General features: G+C 37.9%; 1 long non-coding RNA gene across 1 annotated transcript; it reads left to right on the top strand.

Moving 5' to 3' along the window:
- The first annotated feature begins 213 nt into the window (after positions 1-213).
- LOC114024415 lies at positions 214-6,586 on the top strand. The gene is made up of 3 exons (XR_003566899.1): positions 214-352; positions 1,811-1,875; positions 6,504-6,586. It is a non-coding gene; the product is annotated as an uncharacterized LOC114024415 (long non-coding RNA).
- The last annotated feature ends 4,057 nt before the right edge of the window (positions 6,587-10,643 follow it).

Genomic DNA, 10,643 nt, shown 5'->3' with positions numbered 1-10,643 from the left:
TGGCTCCAAGCCTGGTGCTCTATCCACTGCACTGCCCAGCTGCCCCTAAGCTTAACCTTAGTACTCATTAAAGACACATAATTCCTTCATATGATTAAATAGTTGGGTTATTGACCAGATATAGGGCACTCTTTGAAAGGTAGTGCTCAGCCCAAGTTTGGCATGTCTTCTTGATCATGAACTTAAGGACAATCTTTCTACAGTTTCCAGTTGGCCATTGACACACTTGGCAGATTGGAAATAGCTGGAGCATCAGTTTCCTAATTCTGAACCATCTGGAATTCCACCTGCTCAAAGTTAACAATATGGAGCTTGTTAAGCAATTGTACCATTTGCAACTTTCTCTTCAGTGGTAAGTGAAATGTATTGCACTACTGTGCTGGAGAAGTTTAACTTGCAATTCATTTGAGTATTAATCTATCAAAATATTTCCTGGGTTTATTTTATACATTATCAAAAGGGCTATTATGCAGTTACCATCAAGCAGTTCAGCCCAGTTCATGTTGATCTCTATATTTTTACTCTTTAAGAGTGGTTAGGTTTCCTAGCTTAATGTAGTCATTATTTTCAAATCATTAGTGAACCAAGAAAAGGTTAATTTGTTAACTTGAATTGGATTTTTGTTGCAAGCTGAAAAGCCCTTTTTGTAACACAAGAACATTTTCCTCTGAACTCTTTCCCTCCCTGACATCCTGCCACCCCCTCCCCAGTCCTTTTCTTCTGCTTTTCTTACACTAAAATTACTACTCTGTCCCATAATGTATATTTACTCTTTAGGACCAATTGATCCCAAAATAGTTTGGCAGGGGAACAGTTTTGTTTGCAGATGCATTAATAGAATGGCAGAGGAGAAAGTGAAAGTTTGAAGGCTGATATGTGTGTGTGTGTGTGTGTGTGAGAGAGAGAGAGAGAGAGAGAGAGACAGAGAGACAGAGACAGAGGCAGAGAGACAGAGAAGGGAGGAGAGGAAGGGAGGAATGGAAGGAAAGGAGAGGAAGGGAGGGAAGAAGAGGGACAGAGAAAGGGAGGAGGGATGGGAGGATGTGGGAGGAAGGGGAAGGAGGGGGAGAGAGATAATGATAGACAGAGACAATCACAAAGAGACCAACAGAGAGACACAGACAGAGATGAATAGGCACAAAGACATGACAGACCAAAAGACAATGAGAGATACGTAGAAAAAGATAGATACAGAAAGATAGAGATACACACAGAAAGTGAGCAATAGGTTAAAAAAACAACTATTTAACATTATACACATAAATCTGACCTGCTGCTCAAAAGAACTTTTATATTTTCCTCTGAAAGATATGATAATGCATTATGTCTCATTATCTAAATTTAGCATCAAAATCCAAAAGTTGATTTCCCTCTCTAAACTGATAGGAGCCTTTGTCTTTGTCGTTTGTATAAAATGAGAATTGGCATCTACGGGAGCCTTTCCCACCTTTCTGGGATAGTAAAAAGGACAATGGATGTTGTCCCTCATTTTTTCATTCTGTGTCTTCTGGAGGGGTCAGGTAACCTTCCTTACATTATCCAAGCAATGATTCTCCCTCTTTGGCATTCAACTGAATCTCAAAGATTTGGAATAATGCAGTACAGAAGAGTCAAGAAGGTAGAGAAAACTGATTGATTTTGCATAGAATAAAGTTTTCTGCTGCCACTATTAAAACAGTTTAAAGAACTTCACAGTTTTGGTTCAATATTTTAAAAAATTTTTTTGGGGGGGGAGCAAGAATGAGACATAAGATTTTAATTGTGGGGAGAATTCCCTCCACTAGTACACATTGATCATTTCTAATCTTAGGTGTGCCTGTGGACAATGAGGAGTGAAGCAACTTAACTATGGCTACCCAGCCTTATGTTTCCAAGGTGAGACTGTTCTCCTTGACTCCAAGACTAGTCCAACTCCTTTGTTTCCTTTTAATTCCCTTGTTTTCATATAAAAAAGCATTTATAGCTCAGGAAATCACAAGTTAATTCCATGTCAGGAAATACGTCAATCCCATGAGTCTTAACTCTTGTTCAGTAGTTCTCCAATAGAATAAATTATTTTGAAGAATACTATCATAATTGGATAATCACATTTAGATTTGGGAGGCATACTTGAAGTCATCTAGCGTAAACTCTCTCATTTTGTTTTTTTAATTGATTTTTTAAACTAACAATTGTTTTCACTTCTCTCCCTCACACTGCAGAAAAAAAGTACCTTGTCACAAATGTATATGGTCAAGCAAAATAAAGTCCCATATTGGCCATGTCCAAAATGTGGGTCGTTCTGCCTATTTTAGCACCTGTCTGTTAGGAGATAGATATCATTGTTCATGATCAGTTCTCTGGATAATGGTTGATCATTGCATTGATTAGCCTTCTTAAGATTTTCAGTATAGGTCTTTTTATACTTGTTATTATAGCATAAAAATTACTCCCTTGGTTCTGTTCACTTCACTCCCTATCAGTTCATACATACATCCTCAGTTTTCTCTGAAACCATTCCCTTCATCATGTCTTATAGCTCAATAATATTCCATTCCATTCATATTCCACATTTTGTTTAGCCTTTCCCTAATTGATGGTCAGTTGTCACACAAAAAGAGCAGCTAAGTGACTTGACCAAGGTCTTAGAGCTCATGAGTAACAGAATAGGATTTGTTCTCAGTTCATAAAATCATTGAGCTAGAGTTTGAAGGGATGGTTAGTGGAATCCTTATAGAGATCCAGAAATGTTTAGGAATTTCTTGAGGTCACAGAAGTAGCTAGGACTCAGGTACCAAGATTTCAATGACAGTGCTCTTCCCAATGTACCACCCTGCACCTTTGTTATGGTCTAGAAAAAACTGTGTTTTTGGGGAGTCCAGTCTTCCTCTGTCAAACAAAGTGCCATACCTTAGATTCTTGCCCTAGTACTTTGCTACTAGCACCTACTATCCTGTTGTGGGGTAGGTACATGGTACAGTTGATAGAGTACTAGACCTGGAGGCAGAAAGATCTGACTTCAAATCTGACCTTAGACACTTACTAGTTGTGTGTCATTGGATAAGTCATGTAACCGGTTTGCCTCAGTTTCCTCATCTGTTAAATGGGGATAATAATAGCACCTACCTCCTAGGGTTGTTGTGAGAATCACATAAGATTATAATTGTAAAGTGCTTAATAAAGTTCCTGGAACATAATAAATACTATATAGATGTTTGTTGTTGTGATTATCATTATTAACCCTGTTTCCCCTTATAATTCCCTTTGTGTCTTTAGTTAAGCCAGATAGCTTTTCTTTAATGGGGCATAAGGACTGGCTCTGTGATTTCATTGATACAAGGAATTCCCAGATGAGGAGACTCCTTCTATCAAAGCCTGTCAATGGCTCTGCAGCTTGGAGTTTAAGAGATTTACATGGAGACTGAAGAAATGAAGTCACTTACCAGAGTCACACAGTGTATATGTCAGATTTGGGATTTGAACCCATTCCTTCCCTGACTGGAAGACCAGTTCTCTATCCACTACCACAGACTGCACCATGCTACACTGCCTCTTTGAGTTTCTGAGAATAGGCCATGACACTTTCGCCTGCCTACAGGTTCCAGGCTCTGGCTAGCTGGCGCAGCATAAGGTCATCTCAATACAAGGAAGGCTGCTCCAGCAAGCCAGGCCTTCCTGTAGACTTGGAGCCTCAGCCTTTCTGGGTTATTGTTCACATATGGCCTGAAGCAGCTCTGGTGGCTTCCATCCCTGCTTCAGGCAGGGGAAAGCAGAATCTGGAAAACTCATAAAGCAGTACAAGTGGTAAAGGAAAATCAATCTTCCCCTGCTTCAGACGAGGTTGATGAGAATCATTCTCCCCATTTCTCAGTAAATTGGAACAAGGCTTAGGACACTAATCCTACTGTAATGCCACTTGAGGAGGCACACTGACATTTGTGGTATTTACGGAACAGTTCAGATCTGCTATTAAGCCAGGGCCTCCAATTGTTTAACCTTTGACCCTGTGTACCGTTACCCTGGGTCCAAACCAGGCAAATATATTCATTAAAAGTGTCTCCACTTTCTGACCTTTCCTGCTTATTTGGTTTTATGGAATTCAAGTTCTTAGTAAATGAATGTGAATTTATTTGGGGGAGGGAAAAAAAAATCTCCAAAACCTCTCTTATGGGATGTTCCTTAGTCTGCTTTTATTCTGGGTTATTTATACTTTTTTGGGGGATCCAGATTTGTGATTTCATCAGTATAGGGAGGTATAGATGAGGACATTGCCTCTCCCAATGCAGATAGTCTGCAGCCTATAGTCTAAGAGGGTTGGTAGTGGGTGGAAGGGCCCTGAGAGGTTAGGTGACTTGGGAAGAGTCACACAGCAGGTGTCCCAAGTAGGACCCCACCTTCCTTGCTCCCTATTAACCCAAGCTGCCTCTCTAATTCTATAGAGATAAGAATCAGGACTGGGCCTAAGTTTACACTGGGATAGAGAATTCTTTGTTTGTATAGCCAAAGTTAAAAAGAGAATTAATAAAAAAAAATTTTTTTTACTGCACAGAAGGAAACAAAAGAGTCCTAAAAAGTGCTGAAATATTATTTTTGTGTTAAATAATAGATATTTACATATACAGAGTGTCCCAAAAATCTTGGTGCAGTTTTAAGCTACCAAAGCTACTAAAATTTAAAACTGCATTAAGACTTTTGGGAAGGGCAGCTAGGTGGCACAATGGATAGAATGCTGGCCCTAGAGTCAGGAAGACCTGAATTCAAATTTGATCTCAGACACTTACTAGCTGTGTCATCCTGGGCAAGCCACTTAATCCTGTTTGCCTCAGTTTCCTTATTTGTAAAATGAACTGGAGAAGGAGATGGCAAATAACTCCATTAGCTCTGCCAAGAAAACTGTAAATATAGTCATGAAGAGTCAGATATAAGTGAGACAACTGAGTAAGAAAGATTTTTGTCTTTCTTTTTGTTTGCATATGTAAATATACATCTATATATGTAAATATGCATCCATATATAAATAGGCATCTATAGGTATATCTACATTTAAATCTATGTATATGCATAATATATGTATATGTATAATACATGTAAATATACATCTACATATAAATATACATCTATATGTATATCTACATTTAGATCTATGTATATATATTTTATCTATATCTATATAATTTAAGTCTTTAAAAAAACAAATTAAATGTAGCTGAAGTTGACTGCAGGCTTTCGAGTGCAAGCATGAACAGAGTGACTGCATGATAAAGTGGGCAGCAGACTAGCCTTGCAGTGAGGAATTGAGTATTCTAAAGCTCTCTATTAGGTGCAAAGGAGTAGCTGATTACTTTAGAAAGCCTGAAATACATAGGGCATAGCTAGAGATGAATACAAATTTACTTCTGTATATTACTAGGGTTCAATCGATTATTTTCCCAAATGCCTTAAAAAATAGGTGAGCATACTCATTCTGATCCACTGTGCTTATTTTAATTGTTGAGAGCATTGAAAAAAAGAAATCCACTTAAAAACAATTGTGCATGCCTCTACCTTGCCTATGTGTCTTCAGTTTCCAACCCCCTCACTCACAAAGTAATCTTCAAAAGCTATATTCAGAATCAGACAACCATGATGAAGAAGCTTGTATTTCATCAGGGCTGTATTATGAATTAGTTTGAATTTCTTATTTTCTTTTAAAATGTATTGATATCCTTAGATTTGATGTTAACTTCATTTCCAAATATATCCCTTTCCACTCCCAAGCCCAGAGAGCTAATGCTTGTAACAAAGAAAATAAGAAAGAGGGAGAAAAAAGCATTTTAAGAAAATTAGCCAACCATCAACCCAGTTGGAGATTATATGCAATGTTCTTTACCCCATCGTTTATCTCTACAAAAAAAAAAGAGAAGGAGATATGTTTTCTCAAATCTTCTAAGACAAGCTTTATCATTGCAAATGCGTAGCTTTTGGTTTCTTTCCTTTTTGTTTTTATTCTTTCTACAATAACTTGTTGTAGTTATTGAAATGTTGTTTTCCTGGTTCTGATTGCTTCACTTCGTATTTGTTCATATAATCTTCCCATGTTCCTCTGTATTCATTCATTATTTAAAAAATATTTTTGCATGCATTTATAATCTATTTTCATTGCCTCCTAAACAAAACAAAAGCAAAACAAAAAAATGAACAATAAAACCATCGTTATAAGCATGCAAAGTCTAGTAAAATTCACATTGGTCATGCCTAAAAATGTATGTCTCTCTTTGCATTTTGAACTCATCATCTTTCATTATTTCTTTTGATGAATTAATTTTATTCTCTTACTTTATTTTTTACTTTAGCATACAGAGAAATTAATGGGGCTTTCTGTTCCATTTAGGATCAAATTGAAGGAGGAAATTCCTGACACATAGTAGGTGCTTAATAAATGTTTATTGACTTGACTGAGTGATTCAAAATTTTCCTAAAAGGTATTTCTTTGTTAACTAATAACTACCAACATTTAAATCTGTTCAAAATCTACTCTTCTGTAGGATAGAAGAAAGCGGCTAATTGTAGACTTGTGTCTACAGTAGAAGGAGAATGATTGATGTTTTCATCACCCAACAGAGCAGGCAAGTTACAAATATATTGTTTTTATTCCTTCTAGGTTATTTATCCAGCAAAGAGGTGGGTGGACAGAACCTCTTTTTGAAGTTAAACATCTTGCCCAGATAAGCAGATATGTTGCATCAAATCAAAGTAATAAAAAGATAAAATGCTTTATTAAATCTTCTTTATCACTACATTGTACTCCAATAGCATGATCTAATTAAAGACACATATGAACTGCTTTTCATCTGAAGGCTAGTTCAGGGACTTTCATTATTAAAGGGTTTACTCAGAAACAAACCCTTGGCTGTAGAAATTTCCAAATTTTCCAGTGGTGCTTTCTTCCTGTTTTACTCTAATCATTATAGATATCTTGGCTGCCACTTTATTGCTTATTCATAATTACTCCTTCTCATCTTGAAAGTTCTTTTAAAACATGAATGAAATTAATCCTTACATTATCACCACGGGCTGGGTTCAGTTAGTGGTATAGCCTTTTTCCAGGTAGTGAAACTCCTGATAGCATTTACCCATTTACCAAGGTGAGTAAAATAAAACAAACAGAATCTAGTTAATTAACTCTTTGTCTTGTCTGTATGGTGTTTTAAAAAAAATTTTGACTGAGCCAAAGTGGTAGAATAGACTAGACATTTTGCCCTTGTGTAGATCCAGTTTTAGTGACTTCCTCTAAGTTTCAGAAGGAAAGTCCTTTATTAAGGACAGATTTCTGTGGGTTATTGCTAAGAAATAAGCCTGTATGGTCAGTGTGAGCAACGTGTCCCAGATTGGAAGAGATCTCAGGAGGGAGTGGGCATATAAATCCATTGCACGTAATTTTGTGTGTGAAGTCCTTGTCTTCTATTTTCACTGCTTCTAGGTTTTGGCTGTCACATTTATATAAATAATAATGATGATAATATTACTACTAATAATTGCATTTATGTGGTACTTCCAGGTTTGGGAAGCACTTTGCACTTGTTATCCCCTTTGATCCTCACAACAACTTGGTGAAGTAGGTGTTGTTAACATCCCCACTTTACAGATGATGAAATTGAGGTATGAGAGAGGTTAAGTAACTTGCCTTGGGTTACACAGCTAGCAGGTGAGGCAGGTTTCATACTCAGGTCTACTCCAAGTTCAGACACTGTGCACTCGGCATACAAAGAAAAGCAAAAGACCCTCCCTGCCCTTGAGGTGTTCACAGTCTAACAGGGGGAGACATGTAAATGACAATGTATAAAGCTATATGCAGGATAAATAGGAAATAATCAACAGAAGGAAGATACTAGAAGGGGTTGGGAAAGGCTTCCTGTGGGTTTTTAGCTGAGACTTGAAGGAAGCCAGGGAAACCAGGAGATGAAGAGGGAGAGTATTCTATGCATAGGGGACAGCCGGTGAAAATACAGAGTCCGAATATGGAAATCTCATTCAAGGAACAGTGTTACCAGTGTTACCAGATCAAACAGTACATTGGGATGCAAGATGTAAGAAGACTGGAATGGTTGTGGTAAGTGTGTGTGTGTGGGTGGGCAGGTTATGAATGGCTTTGATGCCAAACAGAGGATTTTGTAAGATACCAGAAGTGATTGGAAGACACAAGTTGATTGAGTACAGGAGTGACATGTTCAGATACTTAGAGGGAAGATAACTTTGACTGCTAAGTGGAGGATGGCCTGGAATGGGGAAAGACTTGTTGCAGAGAGCCCAACTAGCAGCCAATTGCAATATTCCAGGCATGAAGCAATGGGGTCCTTCACCAGGGTGGGATCAATATCAGAGGAGAGAAGGAGGTATATTTGAGATGTCATGAATGCAAAATTGACAAACCTCGTCAACAGATTAGATATAAGGAGTGAGAAAGAGTGAAGAATCAAGGTTGACACCTAGATTTCAAGCCAAGGGACTAGGAAGATGGTGGTGCCCTCTATAGTAATAGGGAAGTTTAGAAATGGGAAGAATTGGGTGGGGGAAGATAATCAGCTTAGTTTTGGACACGTTGAGTTTAAGATGTCCTCAGGAGATCCCCTTTGACATATTTAGTTGGCAGTTGGAGACTCAAGATTGGAAGTAATCAGAGAGGTTAGGGATGGATAAGTAGATCTGAGAATCATCAGCGTAGACATGATAATTGAATCCATGGAAACTGATGAGATCATCAATTGAAATAGTATATTAAAGAGAAAGAGAAGAGCCCTATTAGACACCCATGGTTAGCTGGGGGTGGGGTGGATGGGAGGAAGCCAATGTTGAGGAAGATTCAGGAAACAAAAATGAAAAAGAATAGTCAGATAGGAAAAGGACCAGGAGACAGTAGTGTCCTGAAAACATAGAGAAAAGAGTATGATGAAGAAGAAGGTGATCAACCAGTGTCAAAGGCTGCAGAGAGGTCAAGAAGGATGAGGACTAAGAAAAGGCCATTGGATTGGGCAATTAAGAGATGATTAGTAACTCTGGGGAGAGTAGATTCAATTGAATGATGAAGTAGGAAGCTAGATTGTAAAGTTAAGAGAGTGACATAAGTAGAAGCACCACCACCAAAGGCAAGGGAGATGGGATGACAGTGGGGATGGAGGGATCAAATTTGTTGAGGATGGGGGAGATATAGGCAAGCAATAGGGAAGCAGCCAGTTTGCAGGGAGGGAATGGTGATAACTGAGAGAGTGGGAATGTTGAGAGGAGGTCATTTATTAGAGAAGAGATGGAATGAAGTCACTTGTGCATGTAGGAGAGTTAGCCTTGGCAAGGAGAAGGCTACCTCATCATGTGAGATAAAGGAGGAAGGACATAGTTGCAGACAGCAAATGATGAGGAGAAGAGGAGGAAGGAAGAAGAGGGAGCTCTTGGTGAATGGCCTCAATATTTTTAGTCAAGTACAAGCTAAAGTTCTCAGCTGAGATACTGAAGGGATAGGAAGAGGCACAGGAGCTTTGAGGAGGGATGAAAAAGTTTGGAAGAGCCAGTGTATGTGTGTGTGTGTGTGTGAGTGTGTGTGTGTCTGTGTGTGTGTAATATTCATTCATTTGTTCATTTGTCCATCTATCTATCTATCTATCTATCTATCTATCTATCTATCTATCTATCTATCTATCTATCTATCTATCTATCTAATTTATCTCCTCCAAATTTAGTTCTGACCTGCCCAACCCTGGTAGTTTCAGGTTTTAATTGAATGGAGATTGCCAGTTAAACTGAATTAGATCAAATAGAGGTGACTATTAGGAAATGAAAAAAAAATGCCAGTTGTGACCCATGCCAGAACTTGAACTACTGGTTCAAAAGGTGACGCCTTGGGGCCCAGGCTTACTGTCCTACATACCTATGTTCTCCGACATATAAACTTCCTACCACAAGCTCATTTGGAGCTAAACCCACAGAATCACAAACGAGAAGGCTCATTTTTATCTTGTTGAAGACAGTTTAACAGTGAGGTTCCTTTCTGGAATTGTGCAGTCTGCCTTAATATGTTTTATTTTCTTCCATTTTTATAATTTTTATGGGCTTTCTGCTCTAGTTTTAGGAGAATTTGTGATCAATTTTAAATTAAAGTTTATTTTAATTTTAGTGACATTTTCACAACTAATTTGAACTTAGGTCTCCCTTTAGAGAAATATTTATACAAATATAAAATCAAGTTGCATGGTATAAATGCCATGCCATTCAACTATGTAAATAACAGCCAAGATGTTTAATTGAATATAAAACACTAGTAAAATGTAAACATCATTTTTTTGTTCCAGTTACTGTGAGCCTTGGCTTTAGTGACACAAATGAACTGAGTTAATTGATAGTGGAAGTCACCATTTGTAGCAGGGTCCAATAACTTGAGTGTGTCTGGAAACCTTTTTGGTAATTGCTGCACCCTTCAATACTATTTAGCCTGTTTCTTGAAGCACAGCCACTATCTTCATTCCTTGCTGAACTTCAATAACTGCACCTTCAGTGAGTAACATCCTCTCAAGGCCAGAGTTACTCTAAGATTTAAATTAGTCATCTTTGTAAAGTGGCATTTAATCTTTCAGGCTATTGGAAGATAAGATGAAGCAGTACCTATTAAGACATTTTAAGAAGTTGCCTGCCTATTT

Source organism: Vombatus ursinus, unplaced genomic scaffold, assembly GCF_900497805.2.
Source record: "Vombatus ursinus unplaced genomic scaffold, bare-nosed wombat genome assembly UNPS02014821.1, whole genome shotgun sequence".
In the NCBI taxonomy this organism is placed as follows: Eukaryota; Metazoa; Chordata; class Mammalia; order Diprotodontia; family Vombatidae; genus Vombatus; species Vombatus ursinus.
This window is presented reverse-complemented; position numbering and strand designations above follow the sequence as displayed.